The sequence below is a fragment of the Chelonia mydas genome, chromosome 4, assembly GCF_015237465.2.
Source record: "Chelonia mydas isolate rCheMyd1 chromosome 4, rCheMyd1.pri.v2, whole genome shotgun sequence".
Lineage (NCBI taxonomy): Eukaryota > Metazoa > Chordata > Testudines > Cheloniidae > Chelonia > Chelonia mydas.
Genome location: NC_057852.1, coordinates 11,914,395 through 11,941,305, shown reverse-complemented (window position 1 = coordinate 11,941,305; position 26,911 = coordinate 11,914,395). Strand labels below are relative to the sequence as shown.

The 26,911-nt window shown below is 51.1% G+C and overlaps 1 protein-coding gene across 1 annotated transcript in view; it reads left to right on the top strand.

The window, feature by feature from the left end:
- The first annotated feature begins 429 nt into the window (after positions 1-429).
- The window catches only part of PRAG1 (PEAK1 related, kinase-activating pseudokinase 1), a 79,503-nt gene continuing 53,021 nt past the window's right edge, over positions 430-26,911 (top strand). The window contains exon 1 of the mRNA XM_043545275.1: positions 430-539. The gene's annotated coding sequence lies outside the window, so the exon portion shown is untranslated. The remainder of the gene's footprint in view (positions 540-26,911) is intronic.

The window sequence follows — 26,911 nt, the reverse complement described above, 5'->3', positions numbered from 1 at the left end:
GGGCAAACGTATCCCTGGTGTCAGGGGGTGGAACTCTGCTAACTTGAAGGTGATTATAAAAATGAGATGTTAGAGCATGGAAAAGCTGACGTTTCTCCTGGGCATGTATGGATAGGTGTGTCACCCCAGACAAAAGCATGCCCGCTAGCTAAGGGAGCCTCATCTTTTGCCACAGTTTGCATTTGATTCCCTCTGAGCACATATATAAGGGTGGGTGGATGGTATGTGTTGAGAACAACGGGGACTGAGTAAACAGGCGACTCTTTTTGTTTTACACTAAGCGGGGGGCTTGATTCCTCCAGAGAAATGCTGAGCACAATCTGGGTGTGTCACATTCCCTGCAGACCCGAGGCCCGTTGCCAGCGCACATTCAGCACTGGTGCAGTGTTAGATGAGCCAGATTCCCAGAGGGCTGGGTTTAAACAGCGTGGCCTGCTCTGCGGTGAAGTCAAAGATCGCTTTCCCTGCTGACTCAGCTGAGCGGCCGTGTCTCAGCTTCTGACAGTGAGGTGTGTGCTGAATTACATAGTGCTCGGGAGGTAATTCTTCTGACCTATTTTCCCCCCTTCTTTAATCGTCTATAGCCCAGAATTTCGGTGCCGCTGCCTTTCTGCCAGGGAGATTTCTTTGAGTTCAGACAAATGCTTCTAATAAGAATGTAAGCGAAACTCTAAACCTGGGTGCCTACAGCTAAGCTCCTAAATCGACTGACTTCGGGGGGAGTTGCAGGGGCTCGGCACCGCTGAAAATCAGGGCCGTTTTATTGAGAAGCCTAATTATGGATATAGGAACCTAAGTTAGGTGAGTAGCCTTCATTCTTAGGTTTTGTCTGTGCTAGCCTTTTTTCACCAAAGTGTCCCACCCCTGCTACCAGTTCAGCAGCGACCCCAGATGTTTTTCAGCCACTGGTTTGGGACGCGCTATGTGGTTTCAGGCAGTCTAGGTGCTTCGGCGCTGATGCTTGGGTCACTAAATCCAGTGTCCCTCAACGCCTGGTCCGTGGACTGGCGCTGCTCGCTGCGGTTTCCCTGACACTGCTTAGGAAAGCAGCAAGCTGGTCCCTGGTCTCAGAAAGGCGGAGAAACACTGCACTGACTAAACCATCCCTTCTAGCAGTGGCCTTCCCCATCTGTGTGAAGGCTGCAAGACACCCTGCTGTCCCTGCTGGAGGAGTGCAGGGTGGGGCATGGCAGGGGTGCAGGAGGTCGAGGAGCACTTGGAAGACATGAGAAATCTCTTCCCCACTCTGGGAAGCCCTGTGGAGGGGAAGGGCTCCAGGACTTGGCTTCTGTACAGCATTTGGCCCTGGGCTGGGCAGGGGAAGTCAAGGGTGCAAAATGACTCCGTCTTTGCTCGCATTGGTCTGGGGACAGCTGGGTGCCGGTGTGCTTCAGGAGTAAGCAGACCATGCTAGGGGGAGGGAGAATCTGCTGGGGGCTGGGCGGGCAGAGCCCCTTTCTGAGTGAGGGAAGGCTCTGATGGGGGGTGGGAGGAAAGCACTGAGTGGTTTGTGTGTGGCACCAGCGCTGCCCCGCTATCAGCTCTGCTGGGAGCCACTTTTTGGCCCAGGGTGGCTGGATCAACAGCTGTTGCCAGAGGATAAATGTAGAGTCAAGTGATTCCCTCGGGGCTGTTTCCTTGCTGAAGGGCTCCAGCCTTGTGAAGAAAGTGGGCTCTCTCTCTGTGTGAGAGCAAATGTGTGAATCCTGGGGAGGGACGGTTGCTTGGATCTTCCAGGGGTCTCTCCTAGGGACAAAGGAATCGCTGGGGAAGGCAGGTCCGGCTGGAGCATAGAAGCTAAAGGGCTGGGGGTCTCTGACCAGCACCATCTGGAAACAAAGTCACCTGGGTGCTTCCTGGTGACGCTGGGGCTAAATGCTAATAATTCCAGCAGCATGGCATGGAGACGGCCCCTGCCGCAGGCTCTCCCCCACGCTAGCAGCAGCTGAGCTGAGGCCTGGCAGGGCCCTGGGGGTTACTGCTGTGATTTCAGTTAATATTTCACTTGGGGCTGTTTGTTTTAACCTCCCAGGGCAGGTGTGTAAATGCAGACAGCAAAAGGACCCTCGTCTCTGTCTGTGGGCTGCTGCTCAGAGGCAGGACAGGGGCAGTCCCAGAGCCTGCACTTATCAGGCTTCGGCTGCATTCCTTGGACTTTAATGTTTTCAGTTGTCTCCTGTGACGGCCAGGTTCAAGGTTCTTAAATCCACCCTGTCCCCAAGCCCTCACAAATAGCTGGGGCTTTGCAACAGGTGCAGCCCTGAGAGCACTCATCATTAGCTGGGAATGTTTGCCCTCCCTTCAGGTGTTTGCCAGCTCCGCTGTTCGGCTTTGCAACTTGAAATGTTTTGAGAGGGAAGAAAGGGCTAAACAAGTGAGTGGCAAAGCAAGGCTTGAGGGGCTCAGAGCCTCATACAGGCCAAGTTTTACAACACACCACTCCTGTTTTCCTCCTGCCCAACCCAGGATGCTGCTGTTAGGGAGAAGAGGTGCTGCAGAGAAGTGAGTGGGACTGGAGTACAGCTACCACTCAGCCCCCTCTCGCTGGAGGGTGTCCTGTATCTTCCACCCCAGCCTGTATTAACAACAAGAGAAGCTAATAAATCACCTGCTTTGCAGCCAAGGAGCGAGGAGACCTTCTGATGCAGGCTCCCTCAGTCTCTCCTGATGAAGCTGTTCCACTTTGGCTAAATGACTGAATAGGGACAGGATCCTGGGTCTCCCACCTGCCAGGTGAGCGCTCTAACCACAGGCTACAAAGTCATTCTCTCTCTCTCTGGCCTAGCAATTAGCACACTTTCCGGAGAGGATTTGAACTGGGGTCTCCCACCTTTCTCCCCTGAAGGCAGCAGGGATATTGACCCTGGGTCTCCCCCATGCTAGGCGAGTGCTCTAACCACTGGGCTGACAGTCCTAAGGGAGGTACCACCAGCCCCTCCATGTATGAGACCCACCAGCCCTGAGAGCCAGGCACTACCCAGCTAGACAAACATGAATGCTAGGGATCAGTGTGGGTAAGGAAGGAGAACATGACACTGCTGCCAACCCCCACTGGTCTGCCCAGTTCAGCACTTGCCTACGTGTCCTTCCCCATGGAATGTGGCCCTGGGAGACGTTACTCACTAAGCTGACGATTGTGTTTTCATTTCTCTCTCAGAAACATTCCTGACGTTTTAATTAGAACTTGACAGGGGCAAAGAAAGGCCCGGGGCTCCCTTTCCCCTGTGCTTCCTTACAAGGAAAGCTGATTAAAGCATTGAGCAGCCAGCCAGCTGAGACATCAGAGAAACCTTCTCCAGGGGCAGGCAGCACATGTCGTTCTGTAGCACTCTGGTCTGGCCGGGGCTGTGGAAAGGAGGAACGAGGAGCCCCAGGATTAGCCTGGTGCAGGAAGGAGAATTCCAACTGGGAATTATTACTGCCAGTTACTGTTGGAACTGGCCTAGTTCCCAATGCTCCAAGCAGGATCAGGGCCCTGCACATACACCTAGTGAGAGACAGTGCCTCCTGTCCTGAAGTACTCATAGCTCTGGAGAGGGAGGGGGAGCAGGGCAGGCCTTACAGTCTGTCACTGCAGAGTTATCTATCTAGGCTCATTAACCCCTCTCCTGTCAGCCCCTAGCTCAGGGAGAGCAGCCACATTGCAAAACATCACTGGAGCGTCACTTCATAGCTGCATCCCCACGGCATTCCCCGCTCCAGCAGCATCTGTCCCACCATGGGCATCTGACTTGCGTTTAAAGCCCTGCCTAATGTGAGCTAGAGATGGGCGGGTGGCTGGAGGGGAGACAGTCAAGTCATCCCTTGAGTTCACACAGCAGCGAAGACAAGCCCTGAAAAGCAACGTGACCGTGGTGAGGACAAGTCCCCACCTCGCTGGTTGCATTGCTTTGTGTCCCAAGCCAGGGGACATCTGAAGGGATGGGGAGAAGGAAACAATCACTCTGTCCAGGCTGTAATGTGCAGCATATCCATGTTCCGCACTCTTCTCTACTGCTTTATCTTTGAAAATAAATACACAGGCGGCAGGATATGCTGCCGTTCCCAGCCTAAGCATCCGGAGCTGGCTGAGTTCTTGTGGCCTTGGGGGCTCAGCTGTCCTCCCTTACCAAACCCCTCGCTGCCCTCTGAAGCTGTTTAAAGATCTTTCAGGCCATTTGGAAATGGTCTTTCCAGAATCTGGAGCATGTCAGAGCCACACGCCAGCAGCCAGGCGAGCAAAGGGAGGCCGCTGAAAGGCAGAGACAACCCCTCCCTCGGAAAAAGGCCGTTAGCTGCCCTCCTCACACAGGGATGCGAAGGGGGTGTTGGATTTCTTTTGCTCTGCTCCTGCTGGGTCCCGGGCACTTCCCCTCTGAGATCTGTAGGTGCTGTGGTACGTGCATCTCAGGTGTTGTCCTCAGTGTGAAAACTTCTCGCCCCACCTGGTGACCAGCTGGTCTGGCTAGCAGCATCTCCCGGGAGCAGGGCTGTCCTCTGGTTTTGCACTGGAAGGCGGCTGTGCCCCTTGCAGGCTGGGCTCATGTATGATGTGTGGGGCAGAGATGGGATGTTCATTATTTAGATGATCTGCCTCCGTATAATAGAGGGCTGGGTCCCAGTATTGTTTGTGGGCTACTCACACCCCCAGCCTGCTGCAGGGCTAGCCTGGCAGGCCGCACCGCTTACCCTAAATGCAATGGCCTTGCTCCCCTCCCCCGGACTCTGGAAGGACCCCTGTGTCCTCCTGTCAGGAGGTGGGATTTCTGCCCCCTGCAAGAAGGGCCCTGGGACTTGTGCCCAAAGCTGCTGGACCTCAGGGCCTCCCCTGGCTGTGAGCCATGACCCACAACCCGGGGCTCCACAGGAGTGGCGCTGTCAGTTATCAATTGCTGTCAGTTTTTCTGCAGGGCTGGTGAGGGAAGGCAGCACAAGCCCATCACCCTGGCTTCCCCCCACCCCACCCCACCCCAGAGCTTGGGCCATGCCAAGGGGTGCCAGGAGGAGCCTGGAGCAGAATGTATCCACTCTGGTGCTGGGCTGGGCTGCTGCCTCAGTTTCCCCTCTTTCCCCAGTCAATTAGCCCTTATCCTGCTGGCATCCTGTCACTAACTTTCCCCTTTCTGGGAGTCTGCTGCATTGGCACAGCTCACATCTTCCCCCAGCCTTCCTAGGTGGCTCACACCTCTGTTCTGCCCCTGCCGCAGCTTTTCTCCTCGCCAGGGCTCTGTCCCTAGGTATTTTGGAGAGATTCTCAGCCTAGGCCATCTCCCTCCCTGTTCATCTCACTCTTTAATCGCTTGCTCACTCCCAGGTCCGTGTTCCCTAGAATATCTCCCCGGACTGAACTCATCCTGCACCTGGCTAGTCCCATGTGCCCCATCCCACGGCCTTGTCTTCATTCCCTGCACGCAGGGAGGAGGGCTAAGCCCCCATCAAAGGGCCAGCTCCCCCTGTGACAGAGCCCGGGAAAGGGTGGGAACCCGGAGATAAAACATTCACACGCCTGTTCTCCTTCAGTCCCTCTCCCGCCCCGCCTGCAGCAAGCAATGGGGCTCACCGTGACTGCTCTTCCCTGGGTGGCTGTTCTGGGAGAAGAGGTCCCGAAGGTTCCTGCTTCCCTGCCTCACACGGTGCTGACACTCAACCCCCAATATTCCCTTTGAAGTCTGCCTGCAGTGTTAAAAACAACTCGCCTTCAAAGGAGGTGCGGGAGGGTGGGGGAGGGCTTGGTTCAAAGAAGCGCGGCTCTCTCACGCACCCGCTGCAAACCTTACCAGCCACACTGAAGGGGAGGCACTTGTGAAAGGTATTCTCCGGGGTGGGCTGTGGGAGAAACTAGCCTTTGAACCAGAGCGCTGCCGTATGGCCAGACAACAGCCAGCGTCTAAGCTGGGACCTGGGCCCCAGCTCTGGGCCTCTCTTCCCCGGCTGGAACAGAGGAAACTCTCTGGAACGTGGCTGTGTTCTGCGGGTCCGTTCCCAGCCAGTGATGCGGGGATTGGCTCTCGCTTGGCCACGGGCCACGGCTTCTTCCAGTTTTCCTGCTTTGTTTTTAGCAGTTGGCAAGGAGCTCTTTAGGAGGCAGGAAACCTCGGTCAGTTCCAGGCACGGCTGGGAGCGGAGGCTGCTAGAGAAGCACAAAGAGATGGGGAGAGAGCAAAGACCTATGTCCTGTTTGACTCTATGATGTTCTTGAGGCATATTTTAGCCTGTCCTTGAAGGCTCATTTATGTAGGAAATTCACGCAGGAAAATAATGTCAGGTTTAGACCACCGCCTGTCATGCTGACCACTGTGTCCAATTGTCTACTTGGACTCCCCCAGCTGTATGGCAGTAGCCAGCTGTTGTCTCTTGTCTGACACCATGATTGTAAACTGGGTGTGGGAGGGGCCATCTTTTTATTGAATGTTTGTGCAGCACCGAGCACAATGGGTTCCTGGTCTGTGGCCCTGGCTCCTACCTGCTGTGGTGCTAATAAACAGCTGTGCCCTCGCTAGCCAGAGGCCGACAGGAGTGTTCTAACGAGCGGGCCGTTCACGGGGCAACAGCAGGGGGCCCCGGGTGCCGCGTGGCACGGTTGGGAAATGAGTTTCCTCGGTTTACAAGTTGCATCTGGCCGTTCCCTAAGAGTACAGACAGGGTTACGCCAAAGCACGTGGTACAGTAACAGTCACCGTAACCATCATGGATACAGGAAATAAACTAACCAAATTCCGCAGCCCAGTGGAACCCTCCCTCCCTCCCCGGGCGAGGCCCATGTGGGTAGAAGGCCTTGCTGTATGCCCAAAAAGACAATTGATTTGGACTGTGTCAGGCCTCTGGGAGGAATGAACGGCAAAGCCGAGGCATTACAATCTGGGGGCTGCCAGCTGGTCCCTAGTGGCGATAAAAGGAGTTGCTCATACAGATGACAGGGGCAGGGAAGGAGCGGAAGGTTATGGTACTAGGGAACCGGGCTGCAGTGCCATGGAAAAGATGGGGCTAGAGGAGATAGGGGAATCCCTCCCTCCATTTCCATCGCCGGAGTTATGGTGAGTGAGCTCCACCCCATCCCTCCTCCCCACCTGAATCTCCCGAGGTTGTATGGTGACAGGTTGGATACTGAAGCTTGGTGGGATTGGAGGTGTGTTACGTTACCCAAGGTTAGGATGCTTTAAGGGCATGAGAACCCAACCTCTCTGGGGAAATGTCCCAGATGAGTGCTGCCAAACCCTGGGAATTCCGGAAAGCGAGAGGTCACCAGCCAGGAAATTAACATTTACCGTCTTCCTGGAAAAGTCCCTTTTCCTGTTAGGGGACTGGGGATCCCAGTGCAGGGCCTAATGACCCTCCATGAGATAGGGTAAGAGAATGCGGCTTGTTCTTCAAGACGTGTATTGCGCATGTTGGAGAAACTCTTGGATCACCCACCGGTCTGCTGACTTGGCCCTTTCTGGGACAGAAGGCCCAGGTCTGTCTTCAGAGCCCAGAAGCCACTCCCATTCTGCTGCTTGTGGATTCAAAGCTCCCCTGTGCTCTCAGGCTAGGGTGGATTGGCTCCACCCATAGGATATCCTTCACATTGGCACACACTCTGCCTCTTCCCTGCTCTTTCAGACAGGGCAATCCAGAGACCTTGCATCTTAGCAGGGTGCCCTTGCTTGAAGACGTGTTTTATCCTTGCTGAGTGAAATACCCTGCAAGCGGAAGTGTTTCAGATCCGTTCTGTGAACAGCACACTTGATGCTCTTTGTGGCTGTTCCCTTCTGCTCGCACTTCCCCCTGCCAGCCCTGCTTGTCAGCCAGCCCAGGAGATGAGCTCCCCGCAGAAAGTGTGGGGTGCACTCTGCGTCTCAGAGAGGCTTGGGTCTCAGCATCACTAGCGCTTGTCAGACTCTGCCCAGCTTGGCGACTTTCCAGGGTCTGCTTTCTCGGGAGGAGAGCTGTGTCGTGAGACGTGCCCCTTGGAGCCTGCTGGCGGCTTTCCAAAGAAATCAGGATGGGAGTGATTCCTGGGCCCTACTCCCCTTCCTGAGAAAGGCGAACCCCAGAGTCACAGGAAAACATGCCTCTAGAGATGAAGGGATGGAAGGAAACGCTGGGGAAGTGCAGTTAATAGTGACCCAGTACGTCCCAGGCTAAGCACATGTCCACACCAGGAGACATAGACTTGTCTCAGTTCTGCATGGGAGAATGGTGCCGTTTGAGATTTCAGAGTTAATCACACAGACGTGCTGAGCAATTGCGTATTCCAAACAAGCCGGGGAGAGCTTCCGGGAGCTACCCCCCCAGTTGCTTACGAAGCTTTTGGAGTGCAGTTGGATTGCACTCCTCTACCTGCCGGCTTGGTAACATCTGTATCTGGGAGCAAGTCTCTGCTGTGGCAGCCTCCCCTGTCCCAGGCAGACTGGCTGTCATGCTGAGCAAACCCGTGAGCAGGTGGACATAGGAGTGTTAGGAACTAGCATACGACCAGATCTTTAAAGTTGGCAGGAGCAGGCACAGAAGGGGCAGGGGCTGCAGCATCCATCAAGCTCCTTCTCAGGCATCTTCACCAGTAGTAACAGTTCTGCCGTGACTCCAGATTATGCTACTGACTGTCCCTGCACCACTCCCTAGAAGGCCTGGTGGCTACACGGGGCTTCCTGCGGTCACAGATGGGCCGACGCAGTCTGGTGGAGAGGTGTGAGAAGGGAAGAACCCAGCTTAACTCTCAGATCCCAAGTGGTGCTGGTGGTAAAGAAAACCATAATTTTACTTGTTAGTTGGAGACACTGGCACAGAAGAAATAGCTCAGATACCCGAGGGATGGGTGACTGTGAAAACTAGCTAGCTACATCCCCACAACGGCGTTTTCACAGTGTCACACTGCGGAGTAGTTCCCTGGGTGAAAGGCCCCAGGGGGTCACTGCCTGTGTGCAGAGCGGAGCCCCAGGAGCAAGTGATGCAGGGGGAGGACAAGCGAGAGGGGAGGATGCGTGCTATTTCGCAGCGTTCGGAAGCAAGGAAGCGCAAAGCCTGCACGGTGCAGAAGCGTCACGGCCAGTAGCCGTGTGCAAAGGAGCAGCCTAGCACTGCCTCCTATATGTCCCGCATGCCTCATGCGTTAGAAGTTGGTTTAGTGGCCCGGGTTGCTGGATTCCCAGCTCCACTGTTAGTCATTCGCGCACCTCTTGCAGCTCTACCTCTTGGCGAGTGCTGTTTCCCTAAGAATGCGGTTCGACGTCTTTGTAGATCCCCGCTCTTTGATGTGGTGCGCAGCTTCATTGGAGACGAGCGCATGGGTGCTGTTTTTAAAGGGCTGAGCAAGTCCTTGCCTTTTCCCCTTTCGCTTGCTCGGGAGTACTAAGCAACCCTTGTAGCTACGGCTCCTTCACCTCCTGGTGTGTTCAGGAGCAAACAAGTGAGGACAGGGCCGTGCATAAGTTGTTTGGAATGATTTTCCTTTCTTCTTTATGTTTAATTCTGAGCAAGAATGAGGAAATTGGAGAACTGGGCTCTGAAAAACTAGCAGCTTTGAACACAAATATTTATTCCGAATCCAAAGCCTTCTCCCCCTCACACACCCCTGGTAGCTCAGGGCGTTGCACAAACTTTCAGGAGTTTAGAGCCAAAGTGGGCTCGGCTTCCTCCTGGGAGCAAAACCAACAGGCTCAGAGCCTTAGTCTCACAACAACCCCATTCAGCAGGTCCCTATGACTGTCCCTGTTATAAAGGTGAGGAAACTCAGGGACAGAAGGTCCAAGTCACCATTGCCTTGGACTTTGTGCATTTATGCCAGTGCCAGGTAGGCATGGAAGTGTAGCATTTCACACCACTTTACACTGATATAAGTGGCTGCACTAGGCCCAGGGCATCGGTGGATTGGGCCTGAGTCCGATATCATTCACGTCAGTTTTATGCCAGTGATCTCAATGGCCTCGCTCCCGGTTAGACAAGTGTATGTGAGATTAGGAGCAGAGACTTGGAGCGCCTTGGCCAACACCATAGGAGAAGCATGTGGCAGAGCATGTCTGTGAACTAGGACGTGCCGCATTGGCCCAGACTCTTCTCCCTGTGCTAGGAACCCCTGACTGTCATCACTCAGTTGGCAACATTTGGTACAATTTGCCGTTTCCACAGAGCTTCGCCACTATCCTGAGGGAAAACGCTTTTCACTTGTCACTTGAAATGAAGACATGCCATGTTGCTTTGCCCCCCTTTCTCTGCTGGCGAGAATTGTTCACAGCACTCCATCAGGGAGGGGGTCAGGAGAAACAGACCCCGCTGGTGCCTCTGAACAGGAATGCAGCAAGGAGCAAATAAACGTCTTCAAAGCAAACACTGCTTCATCTGCACAAGCAACAGTGACCCCCTCCCCACACGCTGTTACCTGGGAACTTCCGGGTGTGTTCGTGGTGCTGCTCAGACCTTGACAAGGACACATTTGCAACCTGACCCTTCAAGTTCCCCTCCCCTCGACACAGATGGATGGTCACTTGAAAGCTAATTTTATTTCAGAATTATGCTGTGTTCATAAAAAAGTGACTCAATAATTCCTGAGTCCTCAGTAAGGGGGAGGAGAGGGTCCCATGCCCTGCTCATCAGCAAAGCTGCCCTGAAACACTCTGCACCTGACAAAACTGGCGTGAGCTCCTTGCTGGGCAGCTTGAAAGGGAAGAGTGGGAGAGATGTAATCAGCACGCCAGGGAGAGCCTGGCTGCTAGACAACTCCATTGTTAGTCTGCCATTCACATCGCTAGCTGGGAACAGGAGCCAACCCTGCCCAGGCCCGCTCTGCTGCTGGCAAGGAAGGCTGAGGAACCATTATTGGATCATCCTATTTCCTGAGGAAGTGAAAGAAGCAGCTTCCTCCTTGTAATCAGGCAGAGATCCTGCCCCCTGACTTGTCCCTGGACTTTTATCAGGCCTTCAGGGGCTTGCGAGCCCAAAGCCTATTACATTTTTCTGGTTACAATCTAGCATCACAGGAAAGTGCCTCTGACTTCAATCTGGCCTTGGCTCTGGTCTTCATTCAAAAGCCAAAGGACAGCAAAGGTTCAAGGTCGGCTTCCCATGTGTCACTTCAGTAGGAACCCGATTTGAGCTGTGGGTCACAGCACTATCCATTAGGTACCCAGAGCCAGGCAGAGAGAGTCCCTGCTGCAAAGAGCTCATAGGCTTGCGTGAATACAAGGCAATATAAAATAGCATTTTCAAGCATGTCGAAGGGTTCACCGATGCCAAGGTGGAGCAGTAATTCCCGACTCAAGCAGACATCTCTGTGCTTGCTTTGATCGAGCTAGCATGCTAAAAACAAACACTTGATAAGGGGCTCTGCAAGCTAGCAGAGAGAGATATACCATGATCCAATGGCTGGGAGTTGAAGCTAGGTAAATTCAGACTGGAAATAAGATCCATTTTGAACAGTGAAAGGAATTAACCAGTGGAACAACTTTTCAAGGGTCGTGATGGATTCTCCATCACTGGCCATTTTAAAAACAAGATGGGATGTGTCTCTAACAGATCAGCTCTAGGAACCATCTTGGGGCAGTTCTCTGGCCTGTGCTATACAGGACTTAGGAGCCTAAATCCCATTTTCAAAAGTGATTCCGGACCAGATTCTGAATGGAATTGAGGTGCCTAACAAGGCAGATAAGTGCGGTTTACAACCATGCCTAACTCCCATTGGTTTCAGAATTCCTAGCCATGTTAGCGCTCCCATGGCCCCAGTAGCTGTGGACCTCCAAGCCTTAGTGAGGAATCCTCCCTGTTCCTGTTGCCAGGCTTTGCCATCAGCCCGTTTTGTTACTTTACACGGAGAGGAGGCTTTAGACTCTATGCCCCAACCCTGCAAACCCCTACACACATGGGGGACTCTGCTGATAGGATGTGTCCCATTGAGGCCAGTGCAACTTTTCCCAGGAGGAAAGTTCCCAGGTTGGGAAAGTTGGGACCAGATGCTCGGCTGGTTTCAGTGGACGTCACTCCAATGAGGTCAATGGCGCTCTGGGGATTTACAGCCGCTGAGGAGCCGGCCTTTTATTTTAATTAAAATGAAAACAGAATGTGCAGAATGTAGTCAAATGCACCCAACAAGATGGGATCTTGAGGGGGGTCTGCACGCACGTGCTCCCCAAGGGCTCTTCTGGGCTCACTAGGCTGTGGGTTTCCATGGGACACGTACATTCGCGCTCGTGTAATTTTCTAAAGCTCTGGCATGATGGGCCACACTTTCAGAAGAGCTCAAAGCTGCCTGCTGAGCGGTGAGCTGCAGTGCTGGCAGCTCCAAGTCCTGAGTATAAAGGGGGTTGACTTTATACAGCTGGATAGCCTCTGTCTTGGCTGGTTTGGACACAAAAGTCCTGCTTCTTGGCAGGGGGTTAGACTAGATGATCCTTGGGGTCCCTTCTAACCCTGTGGTTCTGTGATTCGATGACTGTGCAAAACGTTACGATCTCGCAGAGATCTGGGCCCCCTTCAGTCACTCATCAGATCTAAGAGCAGCTGGACAAAACCATCCCAGCCACCACACTCTCAAGCTCTCCATCGACGTGCAAAAGGGTGCACGCCTGACCGTACCTGGCACCCCTTGCAGGGCTGCCCCAGAGATCTGTGAATTAATAGGACTGAGCCAGATCTGGGAACTTCACGACACGATGCCTGGTGCAACCCCGTCACCCGTAGTCACTCTGGCTGGCACAATAGTCCTGTGTGTGTAGCGCTGTTAGGAAAATCTGGCCATTAGTGTTGCTGTGCGTGTTTGAAATCCTGGCCCATGACGTCTCAATATCCCCTCTGTTTGTATTGATGAGTGGAAATCGTTCTTTCGGTCACAGCAAAGACCCCAGACAGGGTTCCCAGCACTGAAGAGCTGTGGTGCCCTGCTCACTGTACCTTGTCCCCTCTTCTGATCAGTCAGGAACACTCCCTTCTTGTTCCTCTCTCTCTCTCTCTCTGCCTCTTCCATCTAGCTCACTCCTTCTGGAGCGCAGCACCAGCGATCGCCTCTGTTCTGCCGTGCTCATAATTAATCTCACCTCTGCCCCTGCTTACGCGCTGTCTCTCCCTCTCCCGGCCTGCGGGAGTGACACTTACATCTACCTCTGGGCCGCGATGTAGCTGTTTTCTCCCACCATGAACATTCCACAAGCCAGGGCACCCAGAGCCATTGTGTCTGGCCCCGGCTGCAGGGGCCCCCCCCCACGACCCCCTTTGCTACGCTTGTCTGTAGCAGACGCCAGGCCCTTTGTGGTGGGCTAGGAAGGGAAGCTGATACCGGCCGTGCTGATGTTGCACCTGCTGCCTGTTGATTAACACTGTCGCGCTCTGACCACGTCCTTCGCAGAACACCGTAGGCTCTGCCCGCTGCGGAACACAGACCTGCCTGACTCTTCCCGTTGCAAATTGAGTGCAGGTGGCACCCGTCAGTCAGACTCGCTAGACATTCAAATCTAAACAAGAGGCGCCCACCCGTTGCAGCCTGTGTGCCCTGGTGACGGGTGCTGAACAAACACACCGGCGGCGTGACTGGCATGTTGCTTGCCAGAAGCTCTGGCCTCACTTCAGCACCCTTTCCAGCAGGGAAGCCAGGAGCTGCAGGCACAGGAAGGAAGAGCGTGTCTCTAAAGCGCTGCACGTCTTCCCTTATTTCTATGCTGCTGGTCCTTTAACAAAGAGAAAACGAGTAGGGTTTTGAATGTGCATAGAATTAGAATGGAGCCATGTGAAATGTACATACATTTGCATGCCGCTTGCCTGAGAGGGAGGGAGGGAGCGAAAGAGGCAGGCCGGTGGCAGGGTTGTGCTAGGAATGCAAAGGGGCGGAAAGCCACAGAGGGATTCTGTGTGGCGGGGGAGGCTGGCACTGCATTGACTGGCAAGGACAATGGGGGGGATGAGCTGCAGCACTGAATGCTGGCAGGGGTACCCCTAGAGTCTCCCGGGAGGCACCCTCACGTGCAAACCAGTCTGTGGGAGTGAGGCCACGCTTCAGTGTCTGAGGCCTGACCAGGGGTCTCACTTTTGGCCCCCTGCCTAGTAGGATCTGAGTCCTAAACACGTAGCAGGAAGCCAGGTGGCTGGGGCAAGGAAGGGGCAAGCCAGAAGCCCTGTCGTGAAGCTGCGAGAGCAGCCAGAGTTGCTTTGGCATGATACTGTATCCCTGAGACTAATAGCATTCCTTGTCCAGTGTTAGCAGAAAGCACCCCTGTCTGTGTCTGCTTCCCACTGTCCTGTGCCCTGCCCTTCTCTGTCCCCCACCATCTTTATACTCCTGACAATGCTGGGTCTGGCGCACACCATACAGCCTCCTTTACAGCCCCTTTGGGAGCTAGAGAGACTGCTGCTTGGCAGGTGTGCAGAGCTCTGAGGCCGCAGCCGGTGAAAGGAGCTACCAGGTGCCCCGAGCCACTAACCGAATGCTCACTCCCACAGACGTGCCCGGCATCCAAACGTGGGCCGAGCTCTGCCTGAGGCTGCTGGCCTTGGCAAGGCTGCATTTTTCACCGCACGATGTGAGCGTCTGACAGTGGCAGCCCCAGCTTACAGAGCTGGCTGGTAGCAGATGTCTGGGGGGCGCTGGAAAGAAGTGATAGCTGCAGAGGGGCTGTGGAGCCGGGCTGGCTAGGGGGAGGGAACTCACCTAAGAGAGGTGGCTTGTGGGTGGGGGAAATAATCTTTCAGAGACGCCCTATGGACCCGTGCAGCATCCGAGGTGTGCAGAGCAGAGCCCCCAGCTCTGTTTTCCTTCTTCTCTACCTGCAGCCAGCTTGAGCCATTCAGCCTGTACAGCTGCTCTGCTGTGTGCATTTAGACAAGCAGCTAGACAGATGACCAAAGGCTTGGGCCCACAGGGCCTCGTCTACACTCGAAAGCTGATGTAGCTAGACTGGCAAAGCTTTTGAGTGTAGACCCAGACCCTGAAGAAAGTGTAGCCGCTGAGCCCCAGGGGGCCCTGGGCGTGATGGACTGGAAAGAGAACAGAAGCTGACCTCTCTCCCCTTGCTGTAATAGTTACCCCTTTTTGGCCTTCATGATTAGGCAAGATGTGGGATCTAGTGGTTTGGTTCCATTAGGAGGAGTAATTGATGATGGAGCTGGATATTTCTTTGATGCAATCCTGTTTGCTTATAAAGACTGTACAAAGTCCTGGCTTCCTGAAGACAACAGGGGTCAGACAACAGGAGACAGTTTCTTTGCTCCTAGTTCCAAGTCTCTTTCCAGCCAGCACTCTGCCCAAAATGCGCTCGCTCTCTCTCTCTCCAGGCTTTTTCTCAGGCCCCACTCACAATGCTTGTGCTGGCTGCCCTTGTGCTGGCTGTAGCCTTGTCTTTCTGCTCCTTTTCTCCCCATTTCTGTGGCGTTTCTCTCCACATTTAGCCCACACGCAGCTCCACCGATTAATGCCTCAGCCCAGATATTTACTAAATTAGTCCCTAGGGAAACCCCTTGGGCATGTGATTCAGCTTCCACTCAGGTCTTGCCCTTGGCCTGTGCTTTGGGTGGTGGCTTTTATTGTTTCAGTGACCTGGTTCCATAAAGGAGCTCAATTGTTTTTGCACTTATCCTGAATGAAGGGCAAGTGTTACAACCACCAGCTTCAATGAAGTTTAGCCCAACCCATAACACTACCGTTAGTCTATGACAGCTGTCCCTGCGTCACAGTCCTTAAGGACCCTTCTCTCCTAGCGTATCATTGGGCCATCCAGGTTGTTCTGGTTTTTAATTTTAGAAAATGGCCCCCTTAATCTTGGAGTTTTCCAAGAGGACATCCCTGTGACGTTCCCCAGGGTACAAGCTGGACTGCTGAACAGCTGTGTCCCCTCAGTTTGCCAACCTGGGGGTGCCTTTTACACTGCTTCGCTATGAAAGCAACCACTCTTGGTCTGCCCACTCACAGCCTCTAGCATGTAAATTACCCCCAGCTGTATTATATGAGTGGTATAGCCAGCCACTTCTGAATTATATTACAGAGCAACACCAGCAAATTTCCAGTCCCCAGAAATGTGTGTCGTCTTGTACTGGCCAGCTCTCTCCTTTTGGACAATACAAGCTCATAGAAAATCTGTCATTTCAATAATAGAAAATGATATGCACAACTCTTATTATCCCAAATGGAGGTTCCCAAACACTTCAATCCAAACATACGCTGGTTTAGATAAAACAAGGTTAGTAACTACAGAAAGACAGATTTAAGTAATTACAAGTAATGCGGCATAAAAGTCGGAATTGGTTACAAAGAAATAAAAGGTAAAACACAAACTAATACCTAATTTAACAAGCTCAGTGATTTCAAAGCGAAATCTCCCTCTCACCACCTGCTGCATCCGTCTCACTGGCTGAGCTCCTTTCAGACAGGATCTCTCTCCCGTCTAATGATGCTTCCTTTGTCCTTCAAGTGTCGTCCGTGCTGTGAGTAGAGATGAAGGGAGAGATCACTTGTGTCCTCTGTTCTCACTTCTTGTAGTTATTTTCCTCTTTGAAAATCATCTCCAGCTGGGGTTCTGGAGACAGAAAGTCTGTTTACAGGGGAACCTCTAACTCAGTGGTTCTCAAACTTTTGTACTGGTGACGCCTTTCATATTGTAAGCTTCTGAGTGCTACCCCCCGCCCTTATAACTTAAAAACAATTTTTTATATAGTTAACACCATTATAAATGCTGGAGGCAAAGCGGGGTTTGGGGTGGAGGCTGACAGCTCACGACCCCCCATGTAATAACTTTGTGACCCTCTGAGGGGTCCTGACCCCCAGTTTGAGAACCCCTGCTCTAACTGTTCCATTGCCAAGATGTAAATTCTCACTCACGCCCTTCTTCCTGCCAAAGAATGGCTGCTTAACCAGGTGATGGTCCATTTGGTTGTGTTGACACCTAGCTGAGGTGCAGGCTAGCCTTTTGTGTCTGGGGAACTGGTTTGAAGCTGTTTCCCCAGAATTGGAGCATGTCTTATACTGTAGAATTTTATAACTTTACATACAGTGTTGCCACACATATTTGTATCAGGATAATAATGTGCAGCAGAGTTTTCAAATGATACCTCACAAGGCACACCTTGTACAAAATGTATCACAGTCTTGTAAAAAGGGTGAACATAAGGGTACAGACTGTCACAATCCCCTTCTAATGAGCTCCCCTCCTTTGCCATAGTGTACCACTGTCCCACTGCAAGGCATCTGCTGGCAGATTTCGGCATGAAGGAGGGCAGCTCCACACCTATTCATAATGCATTGATTGTGGTGCATAAGGCAGAACCCAAATAGGTCTGAAAATCAATGAGCTGACTTGAACCTTCACCAGAATCAGATTTGACAGGAGTAGAAGATGCCAAGACACCAAGAGAAAGCCTGTTCTTTGGTGTTTGTAGCCAGCCAGAGCCAGAAAGTGCTGTGACAAAATCCCAGTTCAGGAGATTCCTAGGCTGGGGTCCAGGTTAAATAGAGAGCATTTGGATTCTGACCCAATGCTCTTCCCATCATTAGAGCTGGACAAACTCACCCATTCCCGTCAGTGTGGGACTCAGCTCACCTTGACTTTCCTTCTGGTTTTCATGAGTTTCAGTATTTTTAAATGAAAGCTGAGAGTCTTACGTAATCACATGGCTTCAGGAGAAAACCCCCAAAACTGTGAGTCTTGCAATACAATTATTAGTGTTGGCAACATTGTAGAATATGTGTGCTTGGGGTTCCAGTTCTTGTCGTTTTAAAAAACAGTCACCTTCATCCTCCCCAGAGAAACTCTGCCTTTGCCATGAGCCCTGGAACTCAGCCCATACTCTCATTTGCAAGAGAAAGTCTTTTGCATGTTTTAAAATGCAACAGTAAATCTCTTCGGTGTAAGGCTGGATTGCCTGGAGAACCGTCATTAACCCCAAGCTTGTAGCTGTGCAGGGAAGAGACTCATCATTGGTATGTCAAAATAGTATCAAGTTTACATGGAAACGCCCAAGAGGTACCAGAGATTTAACTTGTAAATCAGCTGCACGTATGCAAGGGAATTGAAACGTTGACATCAGGAGGTGGGGCACTTTTTCTTTAATCTTTCTTTTTTTCAATCCCTTTATACGTGACTGGGACCTTCTGAAACACTCTGAGAATACATGATCTTCTACTGGTGCATGTAACACCGAACATTAACTGAGAGATTGGAGAGCAACAATATTTCACACTATTTTGTTAGTTTGTTTTGTGCATTCATGTACCCGACAGTCACTCTGACTGTTCCCTCTCACTAGTTCCCCTGTTCTTCGTGTGGTCTTTCACATAGCAACAGAGAAAGAATGTGTGACTGTCAATAACAAAGATTGGCAAGTGGGACGCAGGGGGAGGCGGGGCCTGGAGCTACTTGTACCCTATTTTGGAATGAGTTTGATTTCGGCTGGGTGGGGCCGCAGAACTTTGGCATTTCCTGCCTTTTGAGTGCTTCTCTTTGAGACATCAACTTGGGTCACTGTGTTAATGACAGGGCCCAAGTCATCCTCTCTGCTGGAACAATCCGTGCTGGGGACTCTGAATTTCCCCTCCTCCCCACCGCAGCTAGCAGAGGCCTGGCCTCAGGAAGCTGTTGGAGAGATGGAGGAAGTGCTGTTTGCTTTCTGAGCACTCACCACAAACCAGTGGAGCTGGGCAACAGGGAATCAGAGGAAGGATTCACACACACCCCAGACTTTCCCTTAGGAGCTGGGCTATCAGGAACTCTGCCTTCAGGTATGTCCACACCCACCTGGGGGCTTGCATTGCATCAGGGCCATTCCTATCTTACAGGACAGGTGAACTATTGGACTGGAGTGGAGTTCCTCAAGGGTCGGTCTTGGGACCAATCCTATTTGATATTTTCATTCATGACCTTGATGCAAAAAGTAGGAGTGTGTTAAAGAAATCTGCTGATATAAAGTACCATCAATACAGACGAGGATCAGAACATTATACAGGAAGATCTGGATGGCCTTGAAGACTGGAGTGATGGAAATAGGATGAAATTCAATAGTACAGAGTATAAGGTTACGCACATAGGGTCCAATAACAAGAATTTCTGCTACAAGCTGGGGGTTTATCAGTTGGAAGTGACAGAGGAGGAGAGAGACCTGGGCGTGGGGGTCGGTCACAGAACGACTATGAGCCACCTTTGTGATGCAGCTGTGAAAAAGGCGAATATGTTCCTAAGATGTATCAGGTGAGGTATGTCCAGTAGAGAGAGTAAAGTATTGATGAAATTGTACAAGGCCCTGGTAAGACCTCATTTGGAATACTGAGTACAATGCTGATCTCCCATGTTTAAGAAAGACGAATTCAAACTGGAACAGGTGCAGAGGAGAGCTACTAGGATGATTGGGGGAAGGGAGGCCTGTCTTACAGAGGAGACTCAAAGAGGTTGGCCTAGCAAAACAAAGGCTGAGGGCATTTCTCTCTATAAATACATTAGGGTAAACACTAGGGAGGTGAAGAGCTATTAAAAAAGGACAGTGTTGGCACAAGAACAAATGGATATCAACTGGCCATGAACAAACCCAGGCTGGTAATTAGAAGAAAGTTTCTAACCATCAGAGGGGTGAGGCTCCCAGCAGAAGTTGTAGAGGGAAAACAACTTGATTAGTTTTCAGAATCAGCTGGACAAATTTCTGAGGGCATTGTCTTATGGGATTGCTTGTAATGGTGGGGGATGGGGCTCGGCAGCCCTGAGGATCCTCTCCGGTTTGTCTTATCTTCCTAAATCTCATGCGTCAGTACTTCAGCCAGTCACCTGCAGGGGTCAGTGAGGAGTCAGTGGGTCAGTGAGGAATACCTCCCCAAATGTATTCTGGTGTCTTTTTGGTTTTTTGGCCTCCTTCCTCTGAAGCATCAGGGATGGCCACGTCTGGAGACAGGACACTGGAGGGGTGTATGGGGTGGGAAGCTCTGAGGTGGCACCAAACATCCTCTCTCTCTCAGGTGCTTGGCTGGCACTTCTAGTTCACATGCTCATGATCGCCATGTATGGGGTGGGGAAGGAATTTCCCCCTAGGTCAGATTGGCAGTGACCTTGGCGGTTTTCACTTTCCTCTGTAGCGTGTGGGTGACTGGCCAGGATTATCCCTGTATCTCTCACTTGAATCCTTTCAATGCCCTTGCGGGGGCCTCAGGCACAGCACAGTCTAATGTCCTGTGGGCTGTAATGTTTTGGTCTCATTTCCGTTGTTGGGTTTGGTGTGCAGGTTGCTGGTGGTGTTCATGGCCTGTGGTGTACAGGAGCTCAGACTGGATGGCTGGTGATTCCTTCTGGTCTTAAACTGTATGACTCTGGCAAATGTCCTTTGTGGACGGTGCCATGGAGGACGGCCATTCCCCTGCCCAACAAACCTCCCTGAGTCGGCAGAGCCACAACCCCCCAGAAGGGACTGAGTCAGGCAGCGGGATGCTGCTGTCTCTGTGCCTCTCCCCCGCAAACCTGCACACAGCAGCCAGTTCCGTCAGATATTTGTGTGTTTCCTGGCTCCCATGTCTGGACAGGGAGCCGGTCGTTCCCCAAGGGATGTCACCACAGGAGGGAAGCGGTCTGGAGTCTGTTCCCTGGGCATGCGGTGAGGGGGGAAAGTGCCTCAAGCAAATGTGTCCAATTAGCTGTGTCCGTTGCCAGCAGGAAGGTCAGCAATTCTCATTACAAGACTTTTCCAACTAAATCTGTGTTTGGGGGGAGGGGTGTCACATGAGGGGGTATTTGTGTGTTGCTAGTCGAAAATCAAAAGGTAGCTGTAGAATCATACTGCGTTAGAGCTTGTCTCCCCACACACTTAGGAAAAGAAAACCACCATTGTGCTGAGGTGAGGAAGTGCCAGAGCTTGTCCCAAATATCTCGGTCATCCTGTTACTCAGCCATTTCGCCGGATCGTTACTGTTTTATCCCACTTAATATGAATGCAATTTGTATTTCTGTACACAAGAGGGCATTATGTAAAGAGGGGAAAGGGCACCATCAAATCTCCATGCTGACACATGGTCACTATAAGTCGAGGGACTGAAAGGCCTTTTTTATTATTCCTTTTGAACTCTGGGAAATAGAGTCGCCGCTGTTCTGTGTGGGGGATTCCCCCCCCCCCCCCCGCAATTTCTGTAAATCGCAGTTATATTGGTGGGGGGGGTGCGTTGTTCGCCTCCACAACGTCCCTGTTATTCATTGACTGGGTAACTAATTCAGGGTAATGAACCCTTTTCACATTAGAATTTTATAAGTGCGACCATTCAAATGGTTGTACCATTACCATATAGAAACACAACCACGGTGTCTAGTAATATGGAAAGATAGGTAGATAAGGAAACTGCTGACCACAGAGAGGTTTTCTTTTTCTTTTTTTTTTTTAATGGAGAAGGACTGCTGACAGAGTAGTTCTAATCTGGCTCAGATAAAGGGGTCATTGTTGCTTGCAGTCAGCACCACCCAGGTAATCAGATGTACTGTGCGAAAAATCCTTCAACAAGACCATTTCGTGTGCAAGGTTTCTTCAGCATGGCTCCACATTTATTCTTTGTTCATAACAAACAATATGATTGTCTAACATTCATACAATATCTTCCCTAGAGCATTGCAAAGCACTTTCCAAACTATAACTCATACACAACTGTGGGACCGGTTCTGCCCTCGCCTCGTGGCATAAATCTGCAGTAACTCCATGGAACTACACTTCGAGATCACAGTCAGGGCCTGTCACTTCACTTCCTCCATCGCTGAAATGCAGCCACCTTTCACGTGTAAAGCAGCAATGCTCTGCATCACTGCACACAGCTTTAAGCAGGAAGTAAAGGAGTACCTTTGCCCAGGGGGATTTTAGAACCAGCCAGGATGCCCGGGTTCAGAGCCATCTCTTGCAGAAAGTATCACAGGTGGTCAGGATGATAGTTGAAAGACGATTACCCCAGCAATACGGTGTCCCCTAATGCCAAACTGGGGCACTGGTTCCATACACTTCTGCGTCACCAGTATGATGAAGCTGTCCTACGTCAGGGGTGACCAAAAAGAGATTGCCATATGATGGCTTTCTGTGGGCATTAGATGGGTGGGCTCCATCCAGTTCCTGCTGGTGACCACCCATCCTATGCCCATGAAAAGCTATCATATGAGGGCTCACAAACTATTTAAATCAGTGGTTTTCAAGCTGTGGGTCAAGGCCCCCTGGGGGTCCACTGATCACACCTAAAATTTCCAAAGGGGTCTGCACCACCATTCAAAAATTTTTTAGGAGTCCACAAATGAAAAAAAGGTTGAAAACAACCGCTTTCAATAGTTTGTGAGCCCTTTGGTGGTGCTCCCTGTGTTGCATTGGTATGCAATCCCTGCTTCTGGAAGTGTGATTGCAGCATGTGTTGACATACCCAAGGTAGCTTTACTCTTGCTAGCTCAGGTATCAATAGCAGTGAGGCCGCAGCAGCATGGACTGCAGCATGGGCTAGCTGCTCAAGTAGGTACTAGGGTCCCAGGGAAAGCTTGCGTTGACGTCTGTGCTGGAGTGACTTCACTGCTAGACCGAATGGCTAGGCAGCAGTTCTGCGGAAAAGGACCTAGGGGTGACAGTGGACGAGAAGCTGGATATGAGTCAGCAGTGTGCCCTTGTTGCCAAGAAGGCCAATGGCATTTTGGGATGTATAAGTAGGGGCATAGCGAGCAGATCGAGGGACGTGATCGTTCCCCTCTATTCGACACTGGTGAGGCCTCATCTGGAGTACTGTGTCCAGTTCTGGGCCCCACACTACAAGAAGGATGTGGATAAATTGGAGAGAGTCCAGCGAAGGGCAACAAAAATGATTAGGGGTCTAGAGCACATGACTTATGAGGAGAGGCTGAGGGAGCTGGGATTGTTTAGTCTGCAGAAGAGAAGAATGAGGGGGGATTTGATAGCTGCTTTCAACTACCTGAAAGGGGGTTCCAAAGAGGATGGCTCTAGACTGTTCTCAATGGTAGCAGATGACAGAACGAGGAGTAATGGTCTCAAGTTGCAATGGGGGAGGTTTAGATTGGATATTAGGAAAAACTTTTTCACTAAGAGGGTGGTGAAACACTGGAATGCGTTACCTAGGGAGGTGGTAGAATCTCCTTCCTTAGAGGTTTTTAAGGTCAGGCTTGACAAAGCCCTGGCTGGGATGATTTAACTGGGACTTGGTCCTGCTTCGAGCAGGGGGTTGGACTAGATGACCTTCTGGGGTCCCTTCCAACCCTGATATTCTATGATTCTATGATTCTATTAGTGCTGGTTACATTAAAGCTACTGCTGCAATCACACACTGTGATAGTCTGTCCCCCTATGTTCATCCCTGTTTCTAAGTCTGTGATAAATTTTGTGCAAAGTATTCCTTGTGAGGTATTATTTGAAAATTCATAATTCGCTGATCATTATTGTCCTGGTAAAATATATTTGGCAACATTGTCTGTAAAGTTATAAGATTCTACTGCATAACATTATTGAGACATGTTCCAAGTTTAGAACAGCAGCCACAAACCAATTCCTCAGAGACAAAAGGCAAACTGACGCCTCAGCCAGGTGTCAATAAAATCAAATGGTCTATCACCTGGTTAAGTGGCCATTCTTTGACAGGAAAAAGGGTGTGAGTGAGAAATCTACATTTTGGCAAAGAAACAGCTGGAGGTTCCCATCCCCACAGACTTGCTGTCTCCTGAACCTCAGTTGGAGATGATTTTCAAAGAAAAAGAGAACTATAAGAAAGGGCAACAGACGCCCCAAAATATTTCTCCCTTCATCTCTACTTAGGACACTTGAAGGACAAAGGAAACATCTTTGGACTGGGGCGGCAGAAGGAATTCAGCCAGTAAGACTGCTGGAACATGTAGTGAGAGAGACTTTTGCTTTGAAATCACTTAGCTTGTTAAGGTAGGCATTAGTTGCGTTTTACCTTTTTATTTCTTTGTAATCAATTCCGACTTTTATGCCTCATTACTTGTAATCACTTAAAATCTATCTTTCTGTAGTTAATAAACTTGTTTTATTGTTTTATTTAAACCCATTTGCTTGGATTGAAATATTTGGGGAACTCCATTTGAGATAACAAGATTTGTGCATATCATTTTCTATTAATAAAATGACAGACTTTCTATGAGCTTGCATTGTCGCAGAGGGTGCTGGGCAGTACAAGATGCACATTTCTGAGGGGAAGTCTGGGATTGGGAGTTTTCTGGTGTTGCTCTGCAGTGTAATTCATGGCTGGCTGGCTCTCGTGCTCATACAGTATAGCTGGGGGTGATTTACATGCTGGAGGCTGTGTGTGGGCAGACCAGGAGTGGTAGTTCTCACAACAAAGCAGTGTAAAGGGCACCTTAGGTTGGAGGATTGAGGGGACACAGCCGTCCATCTGCCTAGATCGTATCCTGGGGAATGTCACAAACCCTAATTGCATTGTGGACATACCCTTTGTTTTAGAAGCCAGGCAGAGCAGCAGTGCGTGTATGTAACTAGGCCTTCACGTTGTGTATATTTAGTAAACATGGTTATTTCCTCCCCCCCCGCCCCCCCCACTGTGCCTATGTGGTTCTTCATGTTATGTTGGTATTATACAGAGCAAAAGACACAACAGTGGGCTGGTCAGCTCTCAGAAGGTGCTAGGTATCTGTGGCTGACCACACCCTGGGGCAGGCTGATGAAGGTGATTTGGTGGCTTGCCTAGCTGAATCTAATCTGTCTGTCTCCAGTGTGTGGCTCACCAGAGTACAGTATATCTAGATGCCGATAACCGTAACACTATGTCTACAGAACGTGGCCAACATTTCCCAAAGCAGGTGCCTCACAGTGGCATACAAATAGTCATCTACTGATAAATCTAAATATGGATCAGAAGTGCTGAGCACACAACACCTCCCTTTGATTTTCAGCGGGAGCCGTGGGTGCCTCACACCTCTGAACATCTGGCCATGCAAGTGATGACATTTTGAGTACAGTGTCTGTAAAGCCTTGTGTGTGTCACTTGGCTGAGTGCATGGTCATTCAGTACACTGCTGAGTGACTCAGTCTCCAGTGCCATCCTCCTGGCGGTTTTCAAGGGCATTATAACCACTTTAAATCCACATGGCAACAAGAGAACAATAAATGCTGAGCTGATGCTTCTGAGGACAGTGGCTGGCTGTTTCTGTGTTACAATAGTATTGTCACTTTTGTCATCGACCAGCAGACAAGAGCAGCATTGTCCAGTGATTTAAAAAGCCAAGTTTCATTCTGGGCACCTGTTCCTTGGTAGCATTCAGTCAAGGGTGGCTGGCTGTCATGGCGAGTAACTATTTGCCAGTGATGTGCTAGAAGAGAATGCCGGTTAAAAATAAACAAAAATGATTAGGGTTTAAAAACAGCAAATTCCTTTCCAAGAGGATATCTACCCGTGACAGCTGATCTAGGATGACCTGGCTGGCCTCTCAGGAGTTTTAGGAGTTACCACATGGCCCGAGGGAGCATATTAGATGGCACAGCTTTATTTTAAGGAGATCCAGTCACTTAATCAGTAAAAGCTTTTCTTTTATGCTCAATTTGCTCGATCTTTTGTAGACTATTCTCCAACAAAACCACCCCTACTGGGAGAGGCATGCTGAAACAGCTGCAGGTGTCCCACAGCTGACAAAGACCCCTTGTTAGTCCGCGCTGTTGTATGTCATTTAGTGCCCTCCCCCGCAGCCACCACCTCAAGCAAAAACTGGACACCCAGTCAAAAGAGCTATTATCCTAGAATTTCTTAAGCAAGCAGAGCAGAGGTCCCCTTTGGATACTGTCCCCCCCGAGCCAAGAAATTGCTGCATTGGTCACTGATCGACTTGTTGATTCTCAACACTCCGTGCAGAGATGGGAATTCATAGGATTGTCATCTGGACAAAGGATTAAGCAGTGGCTTTGTAACTGGTAAGGTGTCCCACTATGCCATCAGCGCCGTTACTTCTTCTCTTCAGTTAATCTCAACTAACAGCGTTCCTAGTGTTGCTGCATCAAGCCAGCTCCCCATTTTAACTGAAGTCTCACAACTCTTTGAACGATTGCACTCAAGGTGAAGCCAAAAGTTGGACATCACTTCGGTAATGCTGCCCAGGTCCTGTGAAGGACAGGTTGCAGCAGTGCATGAAGTAAACTAAACCAATGCCAGATATAGAGAGGAATTTGGATTTTCAGGGACAAATTTGTTAACACTGTTTGAGAAGCAGCATGGTCTGATGGACTGGATGTGGGTCTGGCAGTCAGGAGCTTTGGTTTCTAATCCCAGCTCTCCTGATGACTGGCTACATACATACGAAGCATCGATAACGACAGTGCGGATGCTTTGACCCAGCAGATGTTAATAGGGAGTTAACTTTGTTGGGGGATGATTCAGAGACCCCTTGAAGATTTCCCTTTTTTATGTCTTTTATGTTAGTAATCTCAGCCCAGAAATGTGGAGTTTGTTAGCAGGGTTCTAATCCAGGGGAGGGCAAACTTTTTGGCCTGAGGGCCACATTGGGTGTCTGAAATTGTATAGAGGGCTGGTTAGGGGAGGCTGTACCTCTGCAAACAGCCAGGCATGGCCTGACCCCCACACACACTTCTCGCCCCCTAACGGCCCCCCCGGGACTCCTTTCCCATCCAACCCCCCCTGTTCCTTGACGGCCCCCCGGGGACCCCTGCCCCATACACACACCTGACCACACATGGACCCCCCCCCGCCCCTAACTGACCCTCTCCGCCCCATCCAACCCCCCCTCTCCTTCCTGACTGCCCCCCCCGGGACCCTTGCCCCATCCAACCACCCCTTCTCCCTGACTGCCCCCGGACCCCTCGCTCCTAACTGCCCCCTGCCCCTAACTGCCCCCCACCACCCCATTCAACCCCCCTCCCCTTCCTGACTGCCCCCCCTGGGACCCCTGCCCCATCCACGCCCCCCTGCTCCCTGTCCCCTGACCACCCCCTGCAGCCCTATCCAACCCCTCCTCTCCTTTCTGACTGCCCCCCCCCCAGGATCCCTGCCCCCATTCAACCCCCGTTCCTT